The 25,938-nt window shown below is 38.6% G+C and overlaps 1 protein-coding gene and 1 pseudogene across 4 annotated transcripts in view; both read right to left on the bottom strand.

Annotated features, from left to right (window-relative positions):
- Cmklr2 (chemerin chemokine-like receptor 2) overlaps positions 1 to 25,938 on the bottom strand; it is a 73,136-nt gene that overhangs the window by 41,796 nt on the left and 5,402 nt on the right. For 3 of the 4 annotated variants that reach the window (XM_046463127.2, XM_046463126.2, XM_058578241.1), the window contains exons 1-2: positions 3,821 to 4,026; positions 475 to 625 (exon numbers count right to left, since the gene is read on the bottom strand). The gene's annotated coding sequence lies outside the window, so the exon portion shown is untranslated. Of the gene's footprint in view, positions 1 to 474; positions 626 to 3,820; positions 4,027 to 25,938 lie in introns of those variants that run through there. The other variant, XM_058578240.1, reaches the window with a different exon arrangement.
- LOC124105726 (large ribosomal subunit protein eL22-like) lies at positions 14,126 to 15,152 on the bottom strand (annotated as a pseudogene).

Here is a 25,938-nt window from a genome sequence, read left to right on the forward strand (position 1 = left end):
AAGGTAATGCAAGTTTCCATCTCTGAGTTCCGTTTCTCCTAGTTGTTCTATAGTGAGCTTTCCACAACTGATGTTTGACTAAGGATTACAACTACTTAAAACCCAAGTTTATGAGTTGTGAGTTGTTATTATCTCAGTAAGAGCTGAGAAAATTACTGAACATTCTTTGTACTGCCACCCCCACCCCAGCAATCATCTTCTTTTTTTTTTCTTTTTTCTTTTTTCTGTCTTTTAATGTTTTAGGATTCATCAGCACTGTAGTCAGTCCTGTATGATCCGTCCTCAACACTTTTTGGCAAGACCAAAAATACAAATTTGCAGACAGAGCATTTTGTAAACTATCAGGAGTCCTTTCCTTTTTTGTCATTTGATAGTGAGTCAGAATGCTGTTTTGTAAATAAATCATTTGCAGGAATCCTCATCAGGTCAGCTACATTTGTGTCAGTTTGGGAAAACAAACATGAAAGCACTTACCAGTTAATGTTGTGAGGAAAGAAGCTTTTGTGATGCCTGGGTGTAACCTCCGGGCTCCAGAATGAAATGGAGGGTGGTTTTCTGAACCGCTAAGTCGTACACTCTTTTTCCAGCCTCCTCATGCCGCTTTTATCTGGCTTTTCAAATGACACTGTAGAAAAGAATGATGTTGGGTTTTGAATGTGGTTCTTCCCTTCCTCCACCGCCCTTCATAAAAAATTCATCATGTATTCCAGGAAAAAAAGTAAGCAGTGGACATACTGTACAAATTAATTATTTTGCTTAGCATGTTTGTGTAACAGGTTTGTTTCATGATTGGAAACCATCGCTATTAGCTGCCCTGCTGCAGGCTGGAAAAGCAGGGATTTGAAGCCTCCCCCCTCCCCCTTCCCTCCTTTGTCTGGGTAGGCTTTTGCTTATGAAAAGTCAAGTTACATTAGCAGCAATGGAATGAAAAGAAGCCTTAAATTGTCAAAGGGGAGTTGTTCAGTGCGCTGGGTTTTAGGTGCTCCGACAGTGAAGAAATGAAATCACATATTAGTTAATTGGACATTTTAATTTTTGATTTCTTTTACACAGATACATTGAGAGAGAACTTTACTAACACTGAGGAAATTAAAGTTTGATTTTTATCCCTTGTCACCCACGTTCTGTGGCCCTGGCAAATGTTGACACATCCATGTATCTGAGGCAAGACTCAGAATTCTGAAAGTTGAGGGATGAGAAGTCTGGGTACGTAGCGAGCCTGCAGAACTATCTTGATTTTTGTAAGGTTAATATCAACTTCACGATGTGATATTTGAAACTGAACATTGTTAGGCCGTAAAAAGGTCAGCTGCCAGAGAAGCACAAGATTTTGTTTTTGCCTAAAAATTCTACAGCAGTAATTCTCATGGTGGGGGTTGGGAGATGGGGGTGAATGCACTTTTTCAAACTAAAAGTATCCCATTGCCCTGCAGGATGTATGCGTTCTCACTCTTGCCCCTGGGGAGTTCCTTGATTCAACAGAGATAAACACTATTAATAGTCTCTGAGGATCGATGTGGTCAGTGAAGGGGGTAGTTAGGTCTGTCTGCTGGTTCCACTCCTTTGCATCAGCATTATTAATATTTATTAATAGTTCTATGTTTTGTAACTACACAAAAGCACAATTTCATCCACAAAAGGCAATTTTAAAGAGGATTTCAAAATGTTTGGTTATTTAACATGGTTTGCGGGGTTTTTTTCTTTTTTTTTTTTTTCTCCTTTTTGGTGACAGTGCAGGAAGCACCAAGTAACAAAGAACAGAGAAAGCATAAAAGAAATGACATGTATTGTGAAGCATAGTTTAAGCATAGTACATGTGGAAACCCAAGAATTTGCATGCATTCTTATTTTGATGTGTAGCCACTACCCAAAACAACAGAGTTGAAAGGTGCTTATTTAGTTTTGAAATTAGCCCACAAATTAGGCACTGTGAGGCACACAACCTGTAATCCCAAGAGCTCAGGAGCCTGAGGTAGGAGGATTGCAGGCTCCAGGTCAGCCTCAGCAATTTAAAAAGAAACCCTGTCTCAAAATAAAAAAATAAAAAGGACTGGGATGTGGCTAGTAATCCCTGGGTTCAATTGCTGGTACTGGGGATGGGGGAGAAAGAAAAGAAATTAGCCTGTGAAAAAATAAATAAATGGAACAGCACATAAAAATCTCTCTGCTGGTGTGCACTCCAGTTTGCTGTAAGTTTGAAGAGCTCTCCTGAACAGTCAGTCATTAAGCATGATTTGCAGTTGATCAGTTGTGCAAAAGTAGCTGAGGCCTCAGGTGTACTAGAGATAACCTATCTACCACCCCAAATATTAAGGATGCAATAATCATGAGCCAAGTTGTTTGGGACATTGGTTATCTGGTAACTCAAGTTAAATGGAACTCTGTTAAGAGAACCTCTACCCTAAGTGGTAGAGTTGGAGTTTAATGTCAGGCTTTCTGACTCCAGAAACTGTTCTCTTAAGAGGCTTACCCATTGAGTTCTCCATCCCCTTGCTGGAAGAGATGTTTACAAAACTGAACGAATAGAAGGAAGGGATAGCAGTAACTTCTACAGGATAAAGGATTTTATGATAGCTTCACCTCTTTTTAAATCATTTGAGTTCTGAAGCCTGTTATGGTTAGTATTGCAAGTTATTTGAAAGCATGTTTGCATGTGCAGGACCAACTGTGCTCAGGGAAATTCTATCATAATATTTTGGGGAACAGGATCTCCCATTCCATAAAGATAGTTTTTCTCCACTGATGTTTGAAATCTCACTATTAGAGAATTGTTTTTTAGAATACACTGCAAAATTTGTATTATACACTGCAAGATTTGTATTAACCTGTGAAGCTTTAAAAGTTAGAACAAGATGGACTATTTTTAAATGGATTATCCCCTCCCCCCCCCAACCCCACCAGGAAAAAACAGGGTCTGCAACTTGGCTTTTGATATGACAAAGGAGATCACTGTTCTTTCTCACATTTGATGTTAAAATAGCATACTTGCCCCAAACACTCTGATCGGACTTTCAGAAATAGACATTTGGGAGAATACACTTGGTCATGTTAGTTTTTGTTAATGGTCATGTCTAATCTTGCTATTGTTGTTTGAAAAAAAAAATCAGACCAGAACATAAGCACTGGAAAAGAGATATACAAAGGGACATTTTCTCTCAAAGAAGTTGATTTGTGAAGAATGGAAAGTCACTTTCAAATTCTTCCCTCTTGTCATAAGGGGAGATAACTATCTTATTGTATAAGAGCCCTTCTTGGGCTTGATTATTCAAGGTGGGCAGGGCGAGAGATTAGCTTTGGGGGCCTTTATTTGGTTGCACAGTGAGGCTGGAACCTTGTAAAGCTTTTCCCAGGGATGGAAATGGATTCACAGTTGCAGACTCAGTGGCCCTGGGGGTTCACAGCGAGAAGCCATGGCAACCCTGCCATAAAGGGGCGTTTCACTTAAAGCAGAAAATTCTTAAAGGCCGCTGAGGACAAAGCCTTATCCGAATTCCTGCTTTTAATTCTGTATTACCCCCTGCAGCAATTGAGCCTTGAGGATATTGGGGCGGGGGTAGGGTGGGGTGTCTGTTAGAAGACAGCCTCTACATCTTTTTCACCAAGATACACGAAGCTCTGATTCCCTGCGGAAATGTGGAGAACAGCTTCTATTTTTCTCTCTAATTTGAATAAACCTTCACTTTTAATATGCCAAATGCCAATTCGAATGAGATTCAGATAAAAGGATTTAGTTTGGCTTTCTTACCTACAGTCTACTGACTCACATGCCTGGGGGTGGTAGAGTAGGAGGGTGAAGCTTTGGGGGGCAAAAAACACTCACCTCTCCAAACGTGCCTGTTCCTGCTTCGGGGGCAGGGCAGCTTGCAGCCTAGTCCTGGGGCTCTGGGCTCCGAATCCTTGAGGTTTAATGATTTCTCTGAGAGAACTGGTCGCAGCTGCCCTGAGTGGAGGAAGAAGTATTTCCTCCCTTTCTAACCAAGGGAGGTAAATACTCTTTTAACTTATTGCCCTGGAAAAGGAAATGTGGTTTGCCAGTGGTTAAATAAATCTGTTGTACATCAGTTAGTCAGCAGGCATCTTGGTGACACCATCCTTGGCCCTGAATCAAGAGTAAGGACTGCTCTGGGAGTTCAGGCCATTCCCAGCTACCTACCCTAATTATGCTACTTTTCTTGTTAAACTGCACATAATTTTGTGTCCGATATAAATTTATCTGAATTTTTCTGAGACATCACATTTTAGGAAAGGAAAAAGATCCGAGAAGAAAGCTTATTTTTTTCAACCTCTTTAAACTGGTTCAGCTGCTAGTTTTGCATTTTTTATTAGGGAATTAGTAGCCTGGGGACGAACTGCAGCTGTAGATGTATTTTGTTTGTTCTGCAGTGTTTTCTAGAATTTGAATTAACTTCCAACCTTCCAACATTTAAAAATCAAGGATTCCCCCCCCCCCCCCCCCCCCCCGCCCTTCTTTCTGTGTTTCAGGGAATTGAACCTAGAGCCTCCCACATGCTAGGCAAGTGCTGTATAACTGAGCCACATCCATTCCCCAAATCCACTCTTAAATTGCCATCTAGATTATCAACTCCTCAACAAATTTAGCAGGTCTGGGTACACTGGGCTCCTGTCCTGGCAAGGATATGGTTGGAAGTAGCAGAACAGTGGCCCTTCCCCATGTCACCTGCCCACTTTGGGCTGGGCATTGTTTACCAGCACCATGTCTTTCCCCCTGCCATGCTCACTCATGGACCATCATCTGGATCCTCTAACAGTTTACATTTTCCACACTTGTGTCCTTTTCTAATTCTTTTCCAGTGAATTTGTTCCATTTAAGAAATTCAAGTACACAGATAAGTCATTAGGTGTTCATTTTTATTACTTAAAAAATTTTAGGTTTTAGCTTTGTTTATTTAAGAAAATGATTCCTGTCGGATGCGGTAGCACAGGCCTATAATCCCAGAGGTTTGGGAGACTGAGACAGGAGGATCACAAATTCAAAGCCAGCCTCAGCAACTGCAAGGTGTTAAGCATCTCAGTGAGACCCTGTCTCTAAATAAAATAAAAAATAGGGCTGGGGATATGGCTCAATGGCTGAGTATCCCTGAGTTCAATTAAAAAAAAAAAGAAAAGAAAGAAAGAAAAGAAAAGACAAAAATGATTTCTTAATGTTTTCCTAACAAAACGTAAATGCATTATAAAATATGACAAAATTAACAAAACCAACTTTAAGAAGTTAAACTATGGAACAGTGGTATACCAAAGGAAGTAAGTAGTCCATCCAGGTGGAGATATGGAGATAAAAGGATAAAAGGATGTCCACTTGATGGAGGGAATTTCTTCCTCCCTCCCTCCCTTCCTTCCTCCCTTCCTTCCCACTGAGCCACATCCCCAGCCCATTTATTTTGAGACAGGGTCTCACTAGATTGCCCAGACTGGCCTTGAATTTGCAATCTGCCTGCCTCCTGAGAGGTTGGGATTAGAGGCATGTGCCACCACACCCAGCTTGTAGGGGATTTAAAAGCAATAATAAAAACAGCTAAAGTCCTGCTTTTGATCATCACCATGTTTCAACATTTCTGAACATGATGTGATGAAAAACTCCTCCCTTCAAAGATATTTTGTTGGTTTAAATTCTGACCAAGTGCTTGATTATTGGGAATTTTAATTTTATGTGTAATTTATTTTTAATAGACATTTTATAAAAAGTTGATTTTTCTTATTTTGAAAATATTTTGAAAAATATTTCTTATTTTGTTACTTATTCGTTGGTAGACAATGCCTTTAAAAATTTTTTTTTCTGTAGTTGTAGATGGACAGATGCCTTTATTTTATTTATTTTTTTATGTGGTGCTAAGTATTGAACCCAATGTCTCACATGTGCTAGGCAAGTGCTCTGCCATTGAGCTACAACCCCAGCTCCTAGACAATGCCTTTTACATTGAATATTATTGACAATACTCTGAGTCACAGAGTTGCCCCTGTGCCTTACATTGACTTAGCTAGGTTTCCTTCAAATTCAAGTTGATAAGCATTCCAGATCTTAGATGTAGTTTGTCTTCCCACTGTGATGCTACATATGCCTGCATTTACCGAAAAGATTTAAAATACAAAGTGATTGCACCATCACCATAAAGATAAAGAAACAGAGTCAGGATTGGAGGTACATGCCTGTAATCCTAGTGACTCAGGAAGACGAGGCAGGAGGATGTCAAGTCCGAGCAATTTAACGGGGAGACCCTCGGCAACTTAGTAAGACCTAGTCTCAAAATAAAAAAAATAAAAAGGACTGGGAATGTAGGTCAGTGGTAAAGTACCCCTGGTGCCTAGTACCCCCTCTAAAAGAGATGAAAAACAGGATTTCAGGGATTTCCTCTTCTTTATTCCATGTTATCACTTGGGGTTTTTAGTTTTTAAAATTTAAGAGTGAAACAAGGGAGTGCTGCAAGTTGTACTATTTTTTATTTCACAAATGTAAATTTTAGTCCACAGATGCGTTTTTAATTTTTTTTTCTACTGAATGTGGGTGATATTTTTAAGATTTAAAATCATTTTTGTTAATGATCTGTTTCAAAACTAAAGATTGAATCAGGGAGTAAAAACATAGCAATGATGTAATTAGTACTTGATAAAATGTACCTTCTGCAGACATTTCATTCACTTTTTAAAAATTCAGTTATTAATTGCTAAGCAGTTATTTGCATAGAATATTATTATAGCATTGTGTAACAAAGTGGTCTATAATCAAATTGTTAGATATAAAAATTGGTTAGAGAAATAGTCTTTTCCACCACTCCCCCAAACCTGACCTCAACCTTGCAGTCCTCCTGCTTCAATATCCTGAGGAGCTGGGATTACAGGCATGTGCCACTGTACTTCGACTTTTTTTGTGCTGGAGATATATATTATTTATTTTTATTTTCTGGAATCATTATATATATTTGAAATTCAGGAAAATAAAGTATCTTTTTGTGTGTGTAGTACTGGGGATTGTACCCAATATCTCACACATGTTAGGCAAGAGCCTATCACATCCTCAATCTTTGCTATTTCTTAATTGCCTTTAACTCAAAATAATCCTTACGTAAAAGTTTCATGTTTGGGAGTGGTATATTCTGACCCACTTCATGATTTCAGCAAGATATGTTCAGGTTCACTGGATTTATTCTGTGTGTTGCAGCCCTCTGAACTGAATATTTTTAAGTTTACTTTTTTGAAATATATATATTTTATTTTTTCATTGCAGGTGGGCATAAAAGCTTTATTTCATTTTTATGCAGTGCTGAGGTTTGAACCCAGTGCCTCCCATGTGCTAGGTGAGCGCTCTACCACCAAGCCACAGCCCCAGCCCCAAGTTTACTTTTTTTAAACACCATAGTTAAAAAAAAAAAAAGACATAAATGTTACCATCTTAACCATTTTTAAATGTACAGTTCAGTAATTCAGCATTCACATTATCATGAAACAGATCTTTACAACTTTTTCCCTTGCCAATCTGATACCCTGTGCTTGTTAAACTACTTCCTGAATATTTAAAAGCTTTCCACTGATGCATTAGGCTGTGGAAAGACCCAGGGCTGGCCAGCCATCTAATGGAGGGGAGTGTGGGATTGAAGGCACAGTGGCAATGCAGATAGAGGGTACAAACTGGTTCTGATGAGGTAGTCTGATTTGTCTGGAATGGCAGAGGTTCAGGTGCAGTTCCTGTGGCCCAGGACATTACTTTTACCAGACTTTGAAGATTCTGGGTATCTTTAAACTGAAAGTGTGCATGGAAAGACACATTAGCTGTTTTTAGCCTTATTGTTCTGTGATCAATATTGTGCCATCAAAGCACCACTACCCATCCGTCCATCCACACACTGAAAGTAGCTTTTAAAATAACTTTTTTTTTTTCAGAGCTGGGGGTATAGCTGTGCAGTAGAGCATCTGCCTAACATGTCCAAGGCCCTGGGTTCAATCCCCAGCACTGGAAAAAAAAAGAAAAGAAAATCATAACCCTTTTTAATTATAACAGTTGCATATTTATCATAGAACATTTAGGAAACAAAAAAGGGATGGATTTCAGGTCTGGTGATGTGTGTCTATTATCTGAGCTGCTTGGGAGACTGAGGTGGGAGGATCACTTGAGCTCACGAATTTGAGATCAGCCTGAGCAACACAGTGAGACACTATCTCAAAACAAACATAAAATAACAATTAAAATCATTCTAAACTCCACCATTATAGAAACCAGTCTTGATATTTTGGTATATTTCTATACTTTAAAAATATTTAGCTGAGCATGGTGGTGTAACCTGTAACCCCAGCATCTCGAAAGGCTGAGGCAGGAGGATTGTGAATTCAAAACCAGCTTCAGCAATTTAGCAAGGCCCTAAGCAACTCAGTTATACCCTTTCTCTAAATAAAATACAAAATAGGACTGTGGGTGTGGCTCAGTGGTCCAGTGCCCCTGAGTTCAATCCCCAGTACTCCCCCATTCCCTGCAAAAAAAAAAAAAATTAGGTGAGATTAAGCTGAACATGGAATTTTATTTATTTATTTTTAATATATTTTTTAGATGTTCTCCATTTATTTATTTATTTATTTATATGCTGTGCTGAGAATTGAACCCAGTGCCTCACACATACTAGGTAATCGCACTACCATTGAGCTACAACCCCAGCCCCTGAACATGGAATTTTATAACCTACCAATTTTACTTACACCTAGAGTATTTTTCATGTCAGTATACTCAAAAATATGCTTTTAAAGACTGTATAATATTACTCTCAACAGATTTTCTTCAAGGCATTTTAAAAAGAGGCAAATTTATTGCTCCCCAAGAACACAAAAGTTTGGTGCTATCAAACTAGGCTTCTCAGCAATTACCAGTCCATCTTATACTGAAATAAAGTATTATCAAGTTGTATCCTAAAGGATAAACACATTTTAAGAAATGTTAAAGTCAAATACAAAATTCTAGCACAGGCTGCAATTTAGGCAAAATAGAAACAGAATCTGGTATTATCTGTCAACAAACAATTTAGCAAGATTTCCCATAAAATTAAATAATGACGTGATGTGTGTTATCCAGTGTACTTGTAGCAGTGTAATTACAATAATGAGACATATTTAATATAATAAGACTCTATTTTTTAAAAATGTTGTCATGTCAGGCATGCTACTTGGTTTTGCCCTGTTACTGAGTTATTTAATATTTCCCATTTAAGTTTTACGAGATTCAGGAAGGAAGATGAGAAGAAATTTTTGTTGAATTATAAGACATATGGAAATGGAAAAATGAAAGCTTCTCTTGTATCCTCTAGAGAAGGTGAGCAGCAGAACTGTAAGTGTATAGCTTCAGTTGAAGTCCACAAGTCCTCACCAATGAACACAAATATATGACACCTTACAGCATAATAAAAAGAGCATACATGATATTTTATTTCCTTTCCTGTCATCCTAGATATCAAAAAGTGGCGATAATAATCATCAGGGAAATGCAAATCAAAACCACAATGGGATATCATCTTAACTGGTAAAAATGGCTATCAAAAAGACAAAGGGTTGGGGTGGGGGACATGAGCTATGAGGATGTGAAGAAAAGGAAACCCTTGCACACTGTTGGGAATGTAAATTAGTACAGCCATTATGGAAAACTGTGTGGATATTCCTCAAAAAAATTGAAATAGAACTACCATATGATCCAGCAGTCCTACTCTTAGGCATATATCCAAAGGTAATGAAATCAGTATGTCAGAGAGACATCTGCACTCCCATGTTTACTGTAGCACTGTTCACTATAGCCAAGAAATGGAAACAACCTGAATGTCCATCAACTGATGAATGGATAAAGAAAATGAGGTACATTACACAGTGGAATACCATTCAGCCATTAAAAAAGGATGAAATTCTTTATGGAACTGGAGATCATCATGTACGGTGAAATAAACCAGGCACAGAAAGACAAGTACTGACTGCATGATCTCATTTCTATGCAGAATCTAAAAAGTAGATCTCATAGCAGTTGAGAACAGAATGGTGGTTAACAGAGGTTGGGGAGAGTAGGAGGGAGGGAGGGGGACAAATTATCAGCTTATACTAAGGTATAGTTAGATAGACTAGCACTGGTGAGCTAGTGCCAATCATTAACATGATTATAGATAATGATAATATACATCTGCTTCAAAAAGCTAGAAGAAAGGATTTTGAATTTTTTTTACCATAAATGATAAATGTTTGAGAAGATATGTATTTAACCTGATTTAAACACTGTCAAATAGGGCTGAGGCTGCAGCTCAGTGGCAGAGGCCTTGCCTGGCATGTATTGAGGCACAGGGTTTGATTCTTAAGCACCACATAAAAATAAACAAATAAAAGAAAAGGCATTCTGTCCCTCTACAACTACAAAAATATTTTTAATTCAAAATATTTATATGTATTGAAATGTCACATGATGCTACATAAATATGTACCGTTTTTATGTTTTGTGTATTAGTTTAAAAGATGTTTTAAAAGACTGTTAGTGAATACACACACACACACACACATATATTTTGTGGGGGATGGGTTACGATTGTCTTTGGGCTTTTAAAGCTCCTCTCCTTAGGGTAGGGTGTGATGGTGCACACCTGTAATCCAGCTACTTGGAAGTCCGAGACAGGAGAATTGCAAGTTTGGGGCCAGACTGCAATTTAGCATGACCTTGTCTCAAAATTTAAAAAAATGAAATAAAAAGGGCTGAGGAGGTAGCTTAGTGATAGGGCACACTTGGGCTCAATACCCAGAACAGTTGGGGGCGGGGAGTCTATAATCCTAAAGATTTCAACCTTGAAATTCTTGAGGCATTGAAGTGTAATGCCATCAACCTTCTACTTCCAAACATCTGGTTTCTGGAGAGATATATATGTCCTTATTCTTTCTCATAAAACCAAAATGCAATTTATTTACACCACAATATATTAAATCCCTTGAAAAATAATTACAACTTCATCATATAAGATTTTATTACCAAAAAAAAAAAAAAAAAGTCTTGTTGGGTGAGGTAAACTGGGTATTTTTTTTTTAAAACAATGGAAACTTAACTGAGTGAAACCTCTACCTTACAGAGGTGCTGTAAGCCGGGAATGAAAAGAAAGCACATAAATCAGTTTGCCTAAATCATGCCCTTACACAAGTGATCACTCACTTCGTAGCTGTTAATTTAGGTCTACCGCCAAGGGAAGCAGGGAGTAGAGAACAGGGACAGTCACTTTTATAGTTCATCAAAACGAACTTGTTTGACAGATTCAGTGTTCAAGAGGATTTCAGCTCAAGAGTAACGGAGAGGGGCTGGGTGTGGCTCAGTGGTAGAGCACTTGCTTAGCATGTGTGAGGCACTGGGTTTGATTCTCAGCACTGCATATAAATAAATGAATAAAATAAAGGTCCACCAACATCTAAAGACATTAAAAAAAAAAAAGAGTGATGGAGAAAGCAAAGCCTAAAGGAAAATCCGCAGATTTCTTGGGACTGGGAAGCACAAAAGATGTAGGCTTCTACTCGAAGACAGTGCCAGGTAGTACTTTGTAATCTTTTGCTGTTATGTTTCTGCAATTGAGAGAAGTTATATACTTGTACACTGTGCCCAAGTTCTGAACTGCATATGTTCTCATCCAATGCTCTGGCAGAATGTAGAACAGGGCAAAGCGGCTGTGACTGGTGCCCACAGCTTGACTCACCATCTCCTGATTTTCTGTCCCTATTTGCTATTGATACAATCAGTGTATCAGAGTGCAGAGTAGGAATGAGCTCAGTAGCTCCACCTGAAGTTTTTGAATGGTGAAAATATTGGCAAGGACCTTGCCTCAACTTGTAATATGAAGGTGACTAGTGATTAATAGAAAACTTTGAAACTTTCAGGTGGGCATCACTGCCAGCATGACATCTGAGTGAGGTCACTGTTCACATGCCAAGAAGGGTCTTTTATTGGTCTAATCTGTTTTAGCCTCATACTGGTTTTAGTTAAACTGTTAAAGAGCAATAAAATGGTCAACAGCTCCCAGATAAGGTATATGTATCTCTTCTAACATTTATTCTCCCTGGATTTAGGAGAGGCTTCTCTGAACATTGCTAGCAGTGTCCTGGATGTGCTGGTGTCACAGACATCCTGTTGTACAGCCACAGAGTCCTATGTGATGTGTAAAACAACAAAGGGTAAAATTACTGCTTTCCTGTAATTCTGCCCCACTTATCCAACAATGATTTAAATTTGAATTGGAAATATTATTGGTAACTACATTCAGAAATTATAAATGTTTGTTACAGTAAAAAATGAGGCAATCAACTCTATGTTGCATATAAGAGACACACCTAAATCAAAGAGGTTATGGTACATCTATGCAATGAAGTCTTTGCAAATGAAAAGGAATAAAGAATATCTTTATATACTATTTATGTACACTTTTCAACAAGATATATTGTAGCAAAAAAAGAGATGAGTTCAGAATGGTTACATGTGTTACTTTTTAGTAAGATAGAACATATGTATGTGTGTGTATTTATATAAAAATAAGTTAAAAGCTGGGCATGGCACTGTACTCCTGTATTTTTAGTTACTTGCAAGTCTGAGGCAGGAGAATCAGAAGTTTGAGGCTAGGCCGGGCTTTGTGACTATGTCCTGGTAAATAATTTTTATCCTTGTAGCTATATTTGTTCTATATAATTAAAAGAACAAACATCAAATGAAGATGGCATTCCTTAAAAATTGAAAATAAACTGAAACTAATGAACCTAACTACATATCAAGTGCGAAGCAGATCCATAGAGAGAAAAAAATTACTTCAAGTGACTTTAAAATAGAGAATTTATCCTATATATCCTTGTGGAACAAAAGAATGGCAAAGAAATTGAAAACTTCAATTAGTAGTTGTTTTTAGTAGAAATATTGGTATTATTATTTTGAAACAGATTTATTGAAAAATACAGTGAAATTAAAGCTCATGTTAAAAATCATTCAGAATGAAGATATTCAGTGTAACAATAAAGGTATAATGTATGAAAATCAAAGAGGTTAAGCTAACACATTGTAATTTTAAATTTGAATTGGAATTATAAGAATGAGTTCAAAATTATTTTTCTCTTTTTAAAATGAACATTCCAGCCTGTAATCCCAGTGATGTGGGAGACTGAGGCAGGAGGATCACAAATTTGAGGCCAGCCTCAACTACCTACTGAAACACTGTCTCAAAATAAAAAATTAAAAAGGGCTGGGAGTGTAGCTCAGAGGTAGACCACCCCTGGGTTCAATATCTACAACTGAAAAAAAAAAAAGTACATTCTAGCTCTGTTCTTCAAGGCACTAAGGAGAAACAAAAAGCCAATATCAGTGAACACCAACAGTGGCTATATTATAGTCTCTTGATATCCATATTTTTCAAGAAGCTGTCATACCTCCTTGGGAAAATGACAGCAAATATACAATTGTATCCAGTTATTATATGAGGTCAGTACTCTTCCGCTATAGGTTTAATCAAAAGGGCAAAAGAGCTATCCTCAAGGGTCTTCCTCTGGTCTGAAAAGAACATTTTGGACAGAGACCAAGATAAATAATTACTGTAACCCATCAGATATTTAAAAGCTTTGAGTTCATAATGGTGTTTAAGGAAAAACTCATTGGTCACGATTTGGAAGTTGTTAGGGCATCATTGCTCACTTAGTCTCATTACCCTGGTAATAAGGAAAGAATTAAGTATCTTCCCTGAATTTTCTGAACCACTGTATTACAGGATAACCAAATAATTTAGAAAGGAGAGTTCTTTATTATGTAAAAAGTCTGCCTAATAATCATAGGGAAAATGATGAACTTAGAAAATCAGCATATTGCAATCCTTTAGGACATAATAATGGATGTTCAGTAGGTGCAAAAATAATAAGATTAAAGGTTGATGGGGGAACTTGACATTGAGGAATTAGGTTGTTATTACCTGAACCCCCTGATCAATCTTAGTATCATTGAAAGTGGATGACCAGAGATTCTATGCCTCTTTGATTTGATATAATAGAAAGTGTACAGCATTGCCCGCAAAATATTTTTGCCTAAAATAAGTTGAACCAATCTAATCAAGTCTCTAAATCTAACTATCACTTTTACAAGAAATGCAGGGGATGGAGGAAAAGTTAAATGACATTTTAGAGAAAGTGGCCAGTCAAGTCCAAAATGTGAACATTCTAAATGATCAGTCATTCTTCAAAGGATCCCTGGTAATGAAAAGAGAGGGGAGGGACTGTTACAAAATAACAGAAATTTAAGGGACATTATAACTGGATACAATATATAGATTTTGTTGTTGTTGTTGTTGGTTGTTTGGTAGTGGTGCTGGGGTTGGAACCCAGGGCCTTGTGCATGTGAGGCAAGCACTCTACCAACTGAACTATATCCCCAGCCCTGATGTATAGATTTTGTTTGAATCTTGAATGCCTTTGAGATAATCCAAGAAAATTTGGGGGAGGATTTTTTGTTTTGTCTTTGTTTGTTTGTTTGGTTCTCAAGTTTTATTCAAGAACTTATACAAAATATTCCAGATAAGAGTTTGAGTCCTCATCTTCCTCCTCTTTCTCCTCTTCATCCTGGTTAGTCTGGAGGTAACATAATGTGTAACTCTCTTTGTTGCTAGCAACTACATACAACTAGTCATGTCGATTATTCTTCAAATATTTTTTGCTGAGATATTTCAAATATATTTTAGAAAAAAATGACCTCAGATGTTATAGTGATCTTGCTTTTTCTCCTTTGGATGGTCACAACCCCTCCCACCAAGATTCCCAGCTTTTCTGTTCTGTTTGATTCTCTCTTGGAGAAACTCCTCAAAATTGGCAGCATCCACAATATCTTGTTGTATAGGGTGGTGCCAATCAAGGTGGAACTTCAGATCCCACTTTTTTTGGGGGAGGGGTGGTACCAGGGATTCAACTCAGGGGCACTCGACCACTGAGCCACATCCCCAGCCCTATTTTGTATTTTATTAGAGACAGGGTCTCACTGAGTTGCTTAGCGCCTTGCTAAATTGCTGAGGCTGGCTTTGAACTTGCCTCCTGCCTCTGCCCCCTGAAATGCTGGATTACAGGTATGGGCCACTGTGCCTGGCACTTTTTTTTTTTTTGGTCCTCCTTTGCAACAGCTTTTTCATAGGTGCCATGGTGGCTGCAGAGCCAGCAGAAAGGGAGGTGGGTTCAACCTGTGAATGTGTGTTGCCAGGGATCCAACCCAGGACCTTGTTCATGCTGAGCAAATGTCTACCATTGACCCTCAGCTCCCAGGGAAATTTTATTACTGGATATTAAATGACATAAATAAAGGAGTCCTTATTCATTTTGTCAGATGTAATAATGGAAAGATGTTTATGTTTTTTAAAAAAATTCTTGTTAACAAACACAGAAGTATTTATGGCTTTAATCATAATGATACCTGGTTTTAAAAATAATCGAGTGTCCTAATGCTAAACAAAAAAGTATTAAAGAATGGTACTGGGCTGGGGATGTGGCTCAAGCGGTAGCGCGCTCACCTAGCATGCGTGCGGCCTGGGTTCGATCCTCAGCACCACATACAAACAAAGATGTTATGTCCGCCGAAAACTAAGAAATAAATATAAAATAAATAAATAAATTAATTAAAAAAAAAAAAAAAAAAAAAGAATGGTACAGCTGTCAGACTGAAGTCCTTCAGAGATGACCAGTAGAGTAGAAAGGGAAAAGTATTTCTTGGTTTAAGCAACAAGGAAGTCATTGGTGACCTTAGTAAGGGCATCTGCAGTTGAATTGTTAAGAAGGAAGCCAGAACAAACGGTTTGAGCAATCATTAGAGGAAAGCGGGTAGACGAATGGAGACACTGAATATGTTTAAAGAGCTAGAGAGATACTAATAGAAATAGTAATAGTAACTAGAGGGATTTGGAAAAGGTTGGCTTGCTGACTCCCCGCCCCCCCTCAATGGAAAGAGATCCCATGGGGAAGGAAGATGCCTGTTCCTTTTATTAAATTTTCAGAATTCAGTCAATAACACTGTATTCTTTCTCCTTGCCATTTCTCCTTGCCAGAGAGACAGGAGAGTTCTGCTCCCTCTCCCTGACTCCTGAAGTGAGTAAACGGGGGAGCACATCCCCTATCCAAGGTAAGATTAATGTGGAGTGAAATTGAGAATACGGGCTGGGGTTGTGGCTCAGCAATAGAGCACTCGCCTAGCACGAGCGAGGCACTGGGTTTGATCCTCAGCAACACATAAAAATAAATAAATAAAGTAAAGGTATTGTGTCCATCTACATATAATTAAAAAATAAATAAACAAATATTAAAAAAAAGAAAGAAAGTGAGAATAACTCTTGGTTGTTTTCAGCAACTGACATATTGGGATTGTTATTGCAACATAGCTTAGCCCATCTGATTTAGGGAGACTTTTTAATATTTATTCATTTATTTTTGGTGCCAAGGATTGAACCCAGTGCTGCTTAACCACTGAGCCATAGCCCTAGCCATTTATTTTTTAGTTATTTTTTTTTTAATTTGTTAACTTTTATGTGGTGCTAAGGATCAAGCCCAGTGCCTCATACATGCTAGGTGAGCACTCTGCCACTGAGCTACAGTCCCAGCCCTGCAGTCCTTTTTTATTTTTATTTTTATTTTTTGAGAAAGGATCTCACTAAGTTGCTGAGGGCCTCATTAAGTTGCTGAGGTTGATCTTGAACTTGCAATCCGCCTGCCTCAGCCTCCCTGGTCACTGGGATTATAGGCATGCACCACCATACCCATCTATTTTTACTTTTTAAATTTTATTTTTGTACTGGGGATTGAAACTAGGGGCAATAGATCACCAAACTATATCCCCAGCCTCCCCAGCCCCACCTTTTTTTTTTTTTAAACAGGGTCTTGTTAAATTGTGTAGTCTGACCTCAAATCTGCAAACCTTCTGTCTTGGTTCCCCGAGTTGCTGAGAATACAGGCAAGCACCACCATGTTCTACTGGGGATACTTTTTAATATAACAAAATGTAAAAGATATGTTTGTAATGGATTCCGACAGTAGCTTTCAATCAGCAAGACACTGGTGATAACCGATGTGGCCAAGTTAATGCCATCCAGTGTGTGTATGTGTGTTCATTTCTGTGTCTCACAGTTCTTTGTGCCTCCTATGCAGAAAAGTGGGCTTTTGCCAGGAATGGCTGTGTTTGTTCTTTGAGTACCTGCATCTGTTCTTTCTGGTTAGGCCTCTGTTCTGTGTTTCCAGAAAAAGGTTTTTACTTATCTTTTCATAGGAATGAAAGTTAAAAATAGCTCCCCTTTAGGCAGGATCATGATGCCCGGCCCTTCCTTCCCAGTCAACATGATTTTCCTAGCAGTAGGTAGTCCAGGTTCCATCCCTAAAATTAGAGCAGGAAAGGCTGGGGCCAGTGTGACAACTGCATGATGAGATGCTCCAAACTTAGGGCTAAGTCTGTAGAGGATTAAGCACTCAAAGAATACTATGAAGGAAAGTTAAGTGGCTGGAAACTTTGACTCAGCCCAAGCCTGGGAACTCTTGAGAAGCTTGTATGATAGAATACTAAGGACTCCTTCCCCATCTTCAGGCGGGACAGGGAATTTGTTCCCTGCCTTAACCTTGATGAGTTTGTTCTCTTGTTGCCGTTTCCCACTTAGCAGCTCTCCAGATTTCCCTCCGTGGAGCCTCACTGTGTGGGAATGTGATTAATTTGCCTATGCCCTAAAATCCTGGCCAGTGCTATAGAGGACTGGGCTTTGTCTTACAACTGTTTTCCACTGCACAGAAAAGCAGCTCTTCTGGCTCACTGTAGTGTCTGAGTGCTGGTGGAACTGCTAATACAGTGGTGTATTTCACTGAGGCAGCAATTAGCCAGCCACCTGAGGACTGATGCCATCCACCCTTCCAGCAAGTTTATAGTAGGCATCTCTGCTCCATGCCCTAAACTTGGCTTATCCCATGATTCAGACTTACTTGGGCATGATCTGGAGGGCTGATGTGTACGAGGAGGTTGATCTTTTTGCATTAGAAGCCTCATGGAAAATAATTTTTTTTTTGTACTGGGACTTGAACCTGGGGGCGTTTAAACCACTGAGCCACATCCCCAACTCCTTTATTGTATTTTATTCAGAGAGAGGCTCTCACTGAGAACCTTAGCCTCGCTAAGTTGCCGAGGCTGGCTTTGAACTCACAGTTCTCCTGCCTCAGCTTCCGGAGCTGCTGGGATTATAGGCGTGAGCCACTGTGCTGGCAAGAAATCATTTTAAGAGAGGAAGAATTGAAGTTCATAGGTTTGGTTCAAAGACATTGAGTGAGCAAGTATTGGAGACAAGAGAGGCAAAATTTTGAGGACAGTATCATAGTGTATGTTACTCAGCCTGCCCTCTGTGCCAGTTTCCTGATTGTACTCCTGAGTCCTAGGAGAATGAGCTTCAGTAAACATCAACTAAAAATGGCAAGAGTTGTTCACTATTAACCTCTGTGAGTCAAGAAAAGGGCCAGAAGACGTTACTTGGATGCCTTGTCTGAAAGCATCCTGATCTTTCAGTATCTTGTCACCACTGTGTCCTACTCCCACTGACCCTTGTTTATCTCTCTTAGCTTTCTTGGCTATTCTCTTTTTCAGTGACTTACATTTGGGAACTCACTTTTGCACAATGATTTTCCCCCTTTTTTCCTCTTGCCACTGAGCTACATCCCCATCCATTTTATTATTTAGTTTGAGACAGGATCTTACTGAGTTGCATGCCTCACTAAGTTGCAGAGGCTGGCATTGAACTTGCAATCCTACTGCCTCAGGCTCCTGAGTCGCTGGATTCCAGGGATGCACCACCATGCCGGGCTTTCTGCCTTCTTTCAGTGATGCCCCCCATGTAAGGTGTTTATACATGTGGCAGATTTGAGTGAATATTAAAGATCCCAGAAATTGTATCATAGCACCAATATTGCTCAGCCTCCACTGAAGAGTCTTTTTGTCTCACTACAGAACCACTTGCCCACTTTAAGGTCACCTACCAGTTTGGTGGCTAGTTATCAGGCACGCTGACCATATCTTACCTCAAGGCCCTAAGTGCTTCATTAGGGCTTTCTGGAACTCCAGGCCAAGAGCAGGGAGTTTTAGTGCCTCAGTACCAGGCCTTACTGAGAAGGTCACAAATAAGTAGCTAAATAATCTACCTCCCAGGCTCCTAGTGGGACAATTCTATTACATGCAACACTGCTTCTCAGAGGGTCCCCAGCAAGAAGGAGCCATGGTTGCTCACAGCAGTAATCCTTCACTAATATCCTTCCCCACCTTTCACTTTCCCCACCCCCTCGCTTCTGTTTCCTAGCAACGCCTCCCAAACAAACTGCCTACACTGAAGCCCTTCCTTGGGGGCTGCTTTTTGAGAAAACTAAGATACCTACCCTCTTTTTTTTCCTGCTTTGCTACTGATTTAAATTCTTTGCCTTCTCTTAGTTTGTCAGGTCTTTCATCTTATAGGTGAAGTCTCATTAATGTCACTGCAAAAACAATGAACCACCTACTCTATATCATACAGTTTAGCAATACAAAAGAACTGTATCTTTGAGATTTCAATCTTCCTTTTCCTCTCTTCACCACCAGCTTCTGTTTACAGATGGAGAGAGTGAAGAAATTTCTTGCCCCTTCATGTGAATTGTACATATGCTATGGCCCCCTGGAAGGCAGAAGTGACTGGTTCTAAGTACATTTGCTTCCATCCAAAAGGATATTTTCCTCTGCTGTTGAGCAGGAAGTGGGCATAGTGATGCGATGAATTTACTCATAGAATAAAGCAGAAAGGACATGAGGCCTCGAGACGGTGTGGTTGCTTAGCAGGCTCTGGCACTGGATGCCATGGAGTGTGGCAAATGGAAGACGCTTCAATGAAGCATTCGAGGTATCTGCCAGAGATAAGCAGCACCATTTGGGAGAAATTTGAGGGAGGACTGGGTGTCACACAGCATGAGAATGAAATCTAGGCTCTCCTTTAATTTTTTTATATTTTTTTGCAGTGTAGGGAACCCAGGGCCTCATGTATGCTAAGCAAGCACTGTACCTCTGAGCTACATCCTCAGCCCCTAGGCTCTCCTTTTAGGTGATTTCTATTTTGATGATTTGTAACCTCCAGGCTTAATGTGGGCTGGAGAATGTGCATTATATTAAGATTACATTAAAGCTGGATTTAACCAAGTAGAGGCATATTAATATCTTCATAGATAAGCCAGGCACAAAGGGATATTTCCCCATAAAGGGAAAGCCTGGTGGTGGACACTGTGTGAGACTGGAGAGTCTGTTATTTTTTTTAATTTGGGTAGAGTGAAGGATATTCTTTCTTTCTTTCTTTCTTTTTTCCCCCCAGTACTGAGGATAGAACCAAGGGCCTTATGCATGTTAGGTAAATGTTCTACCACTGAGATACAACCTCAGCCCAGTAAGGGCTTCTTGACACATTGATGGAAGACTAGAATCTGAAGAGATGAATCTTAACTAAGAGCAGTTCACTAGAGAGATTATGTGACTCAGTTCTTTGGCAGAATGAAGTTCAGAGATAGCTGCTTTATGATCATATAGATTCTTAGAACCTTAGGATTCAGTGAAGCTCAAAGAAATAATGGTTATCACAGGGCCCTGCACATGTGATGCAAGTGCTATAACCACTGAGCTGTATCCCCAGTTCCTTAATGAGTATGTTCTTAACTTAGGTACATAAATTCCCTAAAAGTGAATGTGCACTTTTTCTGGAGAATATATTTGTAGTTCTATCAAATTCTCAATAGGGTTTGGACTTCTCCCCCAAATTAAAGACTATGGTGTACTTTAAGAAGAGAAATGCCCCTGAGTCAAGTAAAGCTACCAACATGTAACCTCTGTCTTGTTGTTATTTGTGTGTGGATTTTTACTTAAAAAGATGAGAGAGAGAGAGAGAGAGAGAGAGAGAGAGAGAGAGAGAGAGAGAGAGAGAAAAGCAATGATTAGAAAGACCACAGCCACCACTGCTTCCATATTTAACCAGAGGAACATGATCACCAAACTCACATTCATGCTTTCACATGTGTGGGAAACATGGGTTTTGCACCCAGAAGGATTTGGGTTCAAGTTCCAGGTCTGCTATTTAATCATTGTATGACGGCGCCCTAGGAACTTCACCTGGTTCAGCCTATTTTCCTTCTCTAAAATAAGAATCCTGCTTCATATGTTGCTGTATTAGAAAGAATGTATCTGGCCTCTTTGGAATTCCCTCTTTACTCTTGTGACCCTCTAATTTAGGACTTATGTAGGTTACTGTTTTGACTGGGGTTCATTTTTAAAGAACTGAATCTACTCAAGCTGGTTTAGAAAGGAGTCACAATTTGGAGGGCTAAAGAAACATTCTTAGGCTGAGTGCTTACGCTGCAGTCAAGCCACCAAGGGAACTGCTGCATATTCTATTTTCAGGAAGCCATTTGTTGAGTTGGGAAGTTGCCACAACAGTTGTTGGTCATGGTCATCCCACTACTGATCCAGTCAAGAGCCATCACGAGTAGAAACTGGCCTCCTCCACCACCACTTCAGAATCTGCCACAGCTGCTGCAGTCTACCCCGCCTCTAGGTGGCGGAGTGAGTGCCAAGAGCTGCTCACTCCTGCATGGGGAAGACTCTTCTTTCTATCGGCCTTTTTAAAAATAGAAATAGGAGAGAGAGAGAGAGAGAGAAGGGGGGAAGGAGGGAAGGAGGGGGAGAGAGAGAAAGAGAGAGGGAGAGGGAGCGGGAGAGACTCCCACTTAATCATCTGATTTGAGGAACCCACATTACACCTAGAACTCTAGCTACAAAGTAGTCTGGTATAAGTGTGTGTGCGTGTGTGTGTGTGTGTGTGTGTGTGTGTGTTTAATCCTTCACTCCCTCCAATAGTAGAAAGCACACTAGAAAGAAATTAAAATGGCTAGGGTACATGCCCATAATCCCAGTGATTGGGGGGGCTGACACAGAAATGTAAGTTCGAGGCCATTTTTGACAATTTAGCAAGACCGTGTCTCAAGAATAAAACAAAAAGGGCTCAGATGTAGCTCAGTGGTAAAAGTGGCCCTGGATGCAATCCCAAGTACTGGAAAAAGAGAAAAGAGAGAGATTTCGATGGTATTGAGGGTTAATCTGCCACGTGCACTATAGTACCTTGCTTAAGTATTATTGTTATTATTTTTTTGTTTGTTTATTTGTAGTGGGACCCAATACCTTTATTTTATTTGTTTATTTGTAAGCGGTGACAGGGATTGAACCCAGTGCCTCATGCATACTAGGCAAGCTCTCTACCACTGAGCTACAACCCTGGCCCTTATTATTGGTTTTTATGATTTTTAAATTATAAAAGTAATACATGAGTGGAAGATAAGAACAAAACAAGTCTGTAGAGTAAAAAGGGAATGTTCCCTTAAACCCTCTCAGTTCTCACATTATTTCCCAGAGGAAATCACCAACTATTTTACTATTTGTCCAGTCTTTCTAATGTGCATGTACAGGAATACACACACTCTAAGAATTTTAAAAAATACCAATCTATAACTTTGCTTAGAAATCTTTCCATGTTAGAACATAAAGATCAAACAGTGATTGAGCAAAGGTACACACAAAGGGTACACATGGTGATTCTATTTATATAGAACCCTAGAAAATGCAAACTGATCTACAGTGTCAAAAAAAAACAACAGATCAGCAGGTACTTGGAGCCAAGGCACAGCGATGACTGGACTGCAGAAAGGCATGAGGAAACATTTCAGGGTGGTGGGAACGTTCTATAACTTAACAATGGTATTCCTGGTGTCAAAACTTATCTGTGTATAAAATTTTTAAAAAATATTTATTTCTTAGTTGATCATAATATCTTTATTTTATTTATTTATTTTTATGTGATGCTGAGAATCATACCCAGGGCCTCACACATGCTAGGCAAGCACTCTGCCACTGAGCCACAAAATTCTTTAAATTACTGTAGGTATTGTATATACAATATTCTTTGACGAAGTTGATAAAAAATTTTATACTAAAATAAAAGTAGTAAGACATTAGTTGAGTCTAAAAGAGTACATATGAGAGAGGTGGTGAAAATGAAAGTTAATGGGATAAATGCAATGCTGCAGCTTACATTTGCCCCCCGTAAGATCAAATAAAGTGCAACTGAGCAAGGCAAAAGATAATTTTACAAAGAAAAAAAAAATCAAACAGTGGTCAGGAAGCTTGCTGTAAAAAATTATATATATATATATGTATATACATACATATATATAATTTAAAAGTGTGAAAAATATTCTTAGTTGTGGGTCTTACAATCCAGGCTGTAGGCCAGATTTAGCCTATGGACCATCATTTGCTGACCTTTGCTCTAATACTGGATAGTATTCCATGGTATGGATATATCACAATTTTATTTGGCCATTTTCTTACTGTAACCACTTAGATTCTTTATAGATTTTTTTTTCTTCTTTTACAATTGTCGTATTTTATTTATTTTGCAGTACCAGGGACTGAACCCAGGGGTACTTTACCACTGAGCTACATCCCAGCCCTTTTTATTTTTTATTTTGAGGCAGGGTCTCACTAAGCTGGCCTAGAACTTGTGATCCTCCTGTAAGCCTCTGAATCACAGGGATTACAGGAAGGTGCCACCACACCTGCCAATTGCAGTGTTAGAGGAAAAAAACACTACTGTGTATTTCTCAGTGCATGTGAAAATTGTTGTATGTAAGTCTCAGAAATGGAATTTCTTGGTCAAAAGGTTCATCAAAGTTTCAAATACAGTGTCAATTTCCTCTCTAGGAAGTCGTTTCCAATTAGACTGGCACCAGTAGCATCTAAGAATACCTATTTTCTTCAGTCTTGCAGTCCTTAATACTTTTACTATTAGGGTTTTTAAATTTGATTAGCAATAAATAACACAGAAGGTGGAATATTCCTTTTCAGTAGTATATTTTATTTCATATTTTAAAGTAGATGGTGTGATGTCTCTAGTTATTCTTGCTCAAGATTATTCTGGTTATTCCATGTGTTTTGTGGGTCACATGAATTTTAGAATTTTTCTTTCTAATTTTGTAAGGAATGTCATTAGTATTTGGTAGAGAGTGCATTGAATTGATAGGTTGCTTTACTTAGAGGATTTCCTTTATTTCCTTATTTTTATTTATTTATTTTCTGTGATGCTGGAGATTTTCTCTCATTCTACTGATTACCTTTTCATTACCTTTGCAGTGCATAAAGCTTTTGGTTTGATACAGTACCACTTGTTTATTTTTGCTTTCATTTTCTGTACATTTGTATCATATCCAAGAAATCATTGTCCAGGCTCTGATTCTCCTAGGAGTTTTGCAGTTTCAGGTCTTATATGTCTTATAGTTTCAGGTCTTACATTTAGTCCTTTTTAAAAAATATAGTAACACCTCATTTTTTATACCTTTATATATTTATTTTTGTGTGGTGCTGAGGATCAAACCCAGTACTTTACACATGCGAGGCAAGTGCTCTACCACTGAGCCACAACTGCAACCCCTTACATTTGGGTCTTTAAAACTATTTTGGGTTGATGTTTGTGTATGGTGTGTAGATAAGAGTCCAGATTCATTTTTAAATTTTTTTTTAGTTGTAGATATACACAATACCTTTATTTTTTATTTCTTTACTTTTTTTGTGGTGCTTAGGATTGAACCCAGTACCTCACACATGCTAGGCAAGCCCCAGCCCCAGCCCCTAGATTCATTTTTATGCATGTGGATGTCCTGCTTTCCCAACACCTTTAGCAAAGGGTTTCAGGAAAACAGGCCATCCATTCCCTGCTGTGTATTTTTGGCATGTTTGTTGAAGATCAGTTGACAGCATATATATATATGAGCTTATAACTCATTTCTCAATTCTGTTCCATTGTTTATATGTCTGTCTTTATGCCAGTATTCTGAAATTTTAATTACTGTCACTTTGTAATATATTTTGAAATCAGGAAATGTGATGTCACTAACTTTGCACTTTGTTCTCAAGATTACTTTTACTATTTACATTACAGTCTTAGTAGTTTTCTTTCAAAAACATTTTTTTGTAGTTGTAGATGGACAGAAAATACCTTTATTTTATTTGTTTATTTTTATATGGTGCTGAGGATCAAACCCAGTGCCTCACACATGCTAGGCAAGCACTCTACCACTGAGTTATAACCCAAGCCCTATAGTCTTAGATTTTTTTTTCCTATTTCTGTAAAAAAATACCTTTGTGAATCATAGAATTAATTCTGAAGATCTCTTGGGGTGGATATTTTGATACATTTTTTAACAATATTAAAGTCTTCTAATCCATAAATATGGGATATTTGTATGTGTGTGTGTGTGTGTGTGAGAGAGAGAGAGAGAGAGAGAGAGACAGAGACAGAGACAGAGACAGACAGGGAGACTGGGGATTGAACCTACGGGCTCTTTATACACCCTTAGTCCTTTTTATTTTTTAAGACAGGGTCTTGCCGAGTTGCAAAGGCTGGCCTTAAACTTGCAATCTTTCTTCCTCAGCCTCCTGATTAGCTGAGATTGCAAATATGGCTTATTTTTACCTTCTTTTATCAGTAATTTGTATCTTTCACTTCCTTGGTTAAATTTGTGACTAAGGGTTTCTTTCTTTCTTTCTTTTTTTTGTATACTATTGTAAATGGAAATGTTTTTCTTTTGGGATAGTTTCTGGTTGTTGTTTTTCCATTACTATAACAAATACCTGATATAAATCAATATAAAAAGAGGAAAGATTTATTTTGATTCATAGTTTTGGAGGTTTCTGTTTCTGTTGCTTTTGGACTCATGGCAATGTAAGTCCATCCTAGTGGGAGCACATGGTAGAAAAAGCTGCTTTACCTCCTGGCATTTGGGAAGCAAAGAGAGAGAGGAAGAGACCAGTATCCTATAATCCTTTTCAAGGACATGTGACCAACAACCTAAGTCCTTCTGCTA

This window comes from Marmota monax, unplaced genomic scaffold, assembly GCF_021218885.2.
Source record: "Marmota monax isolate L192 unplaced genomic scaffold, Marmota_monax_Labrador192_F-V1.1 WCK01_AAM20220418_F8-fsc00095, whole genome shotgun sequence".
Lineage (NCBI taxonomy): Eukaryota > Metazoa > Chordata > Mammalia > Rodentia > Sciuridae > Marmota > Marmota monax.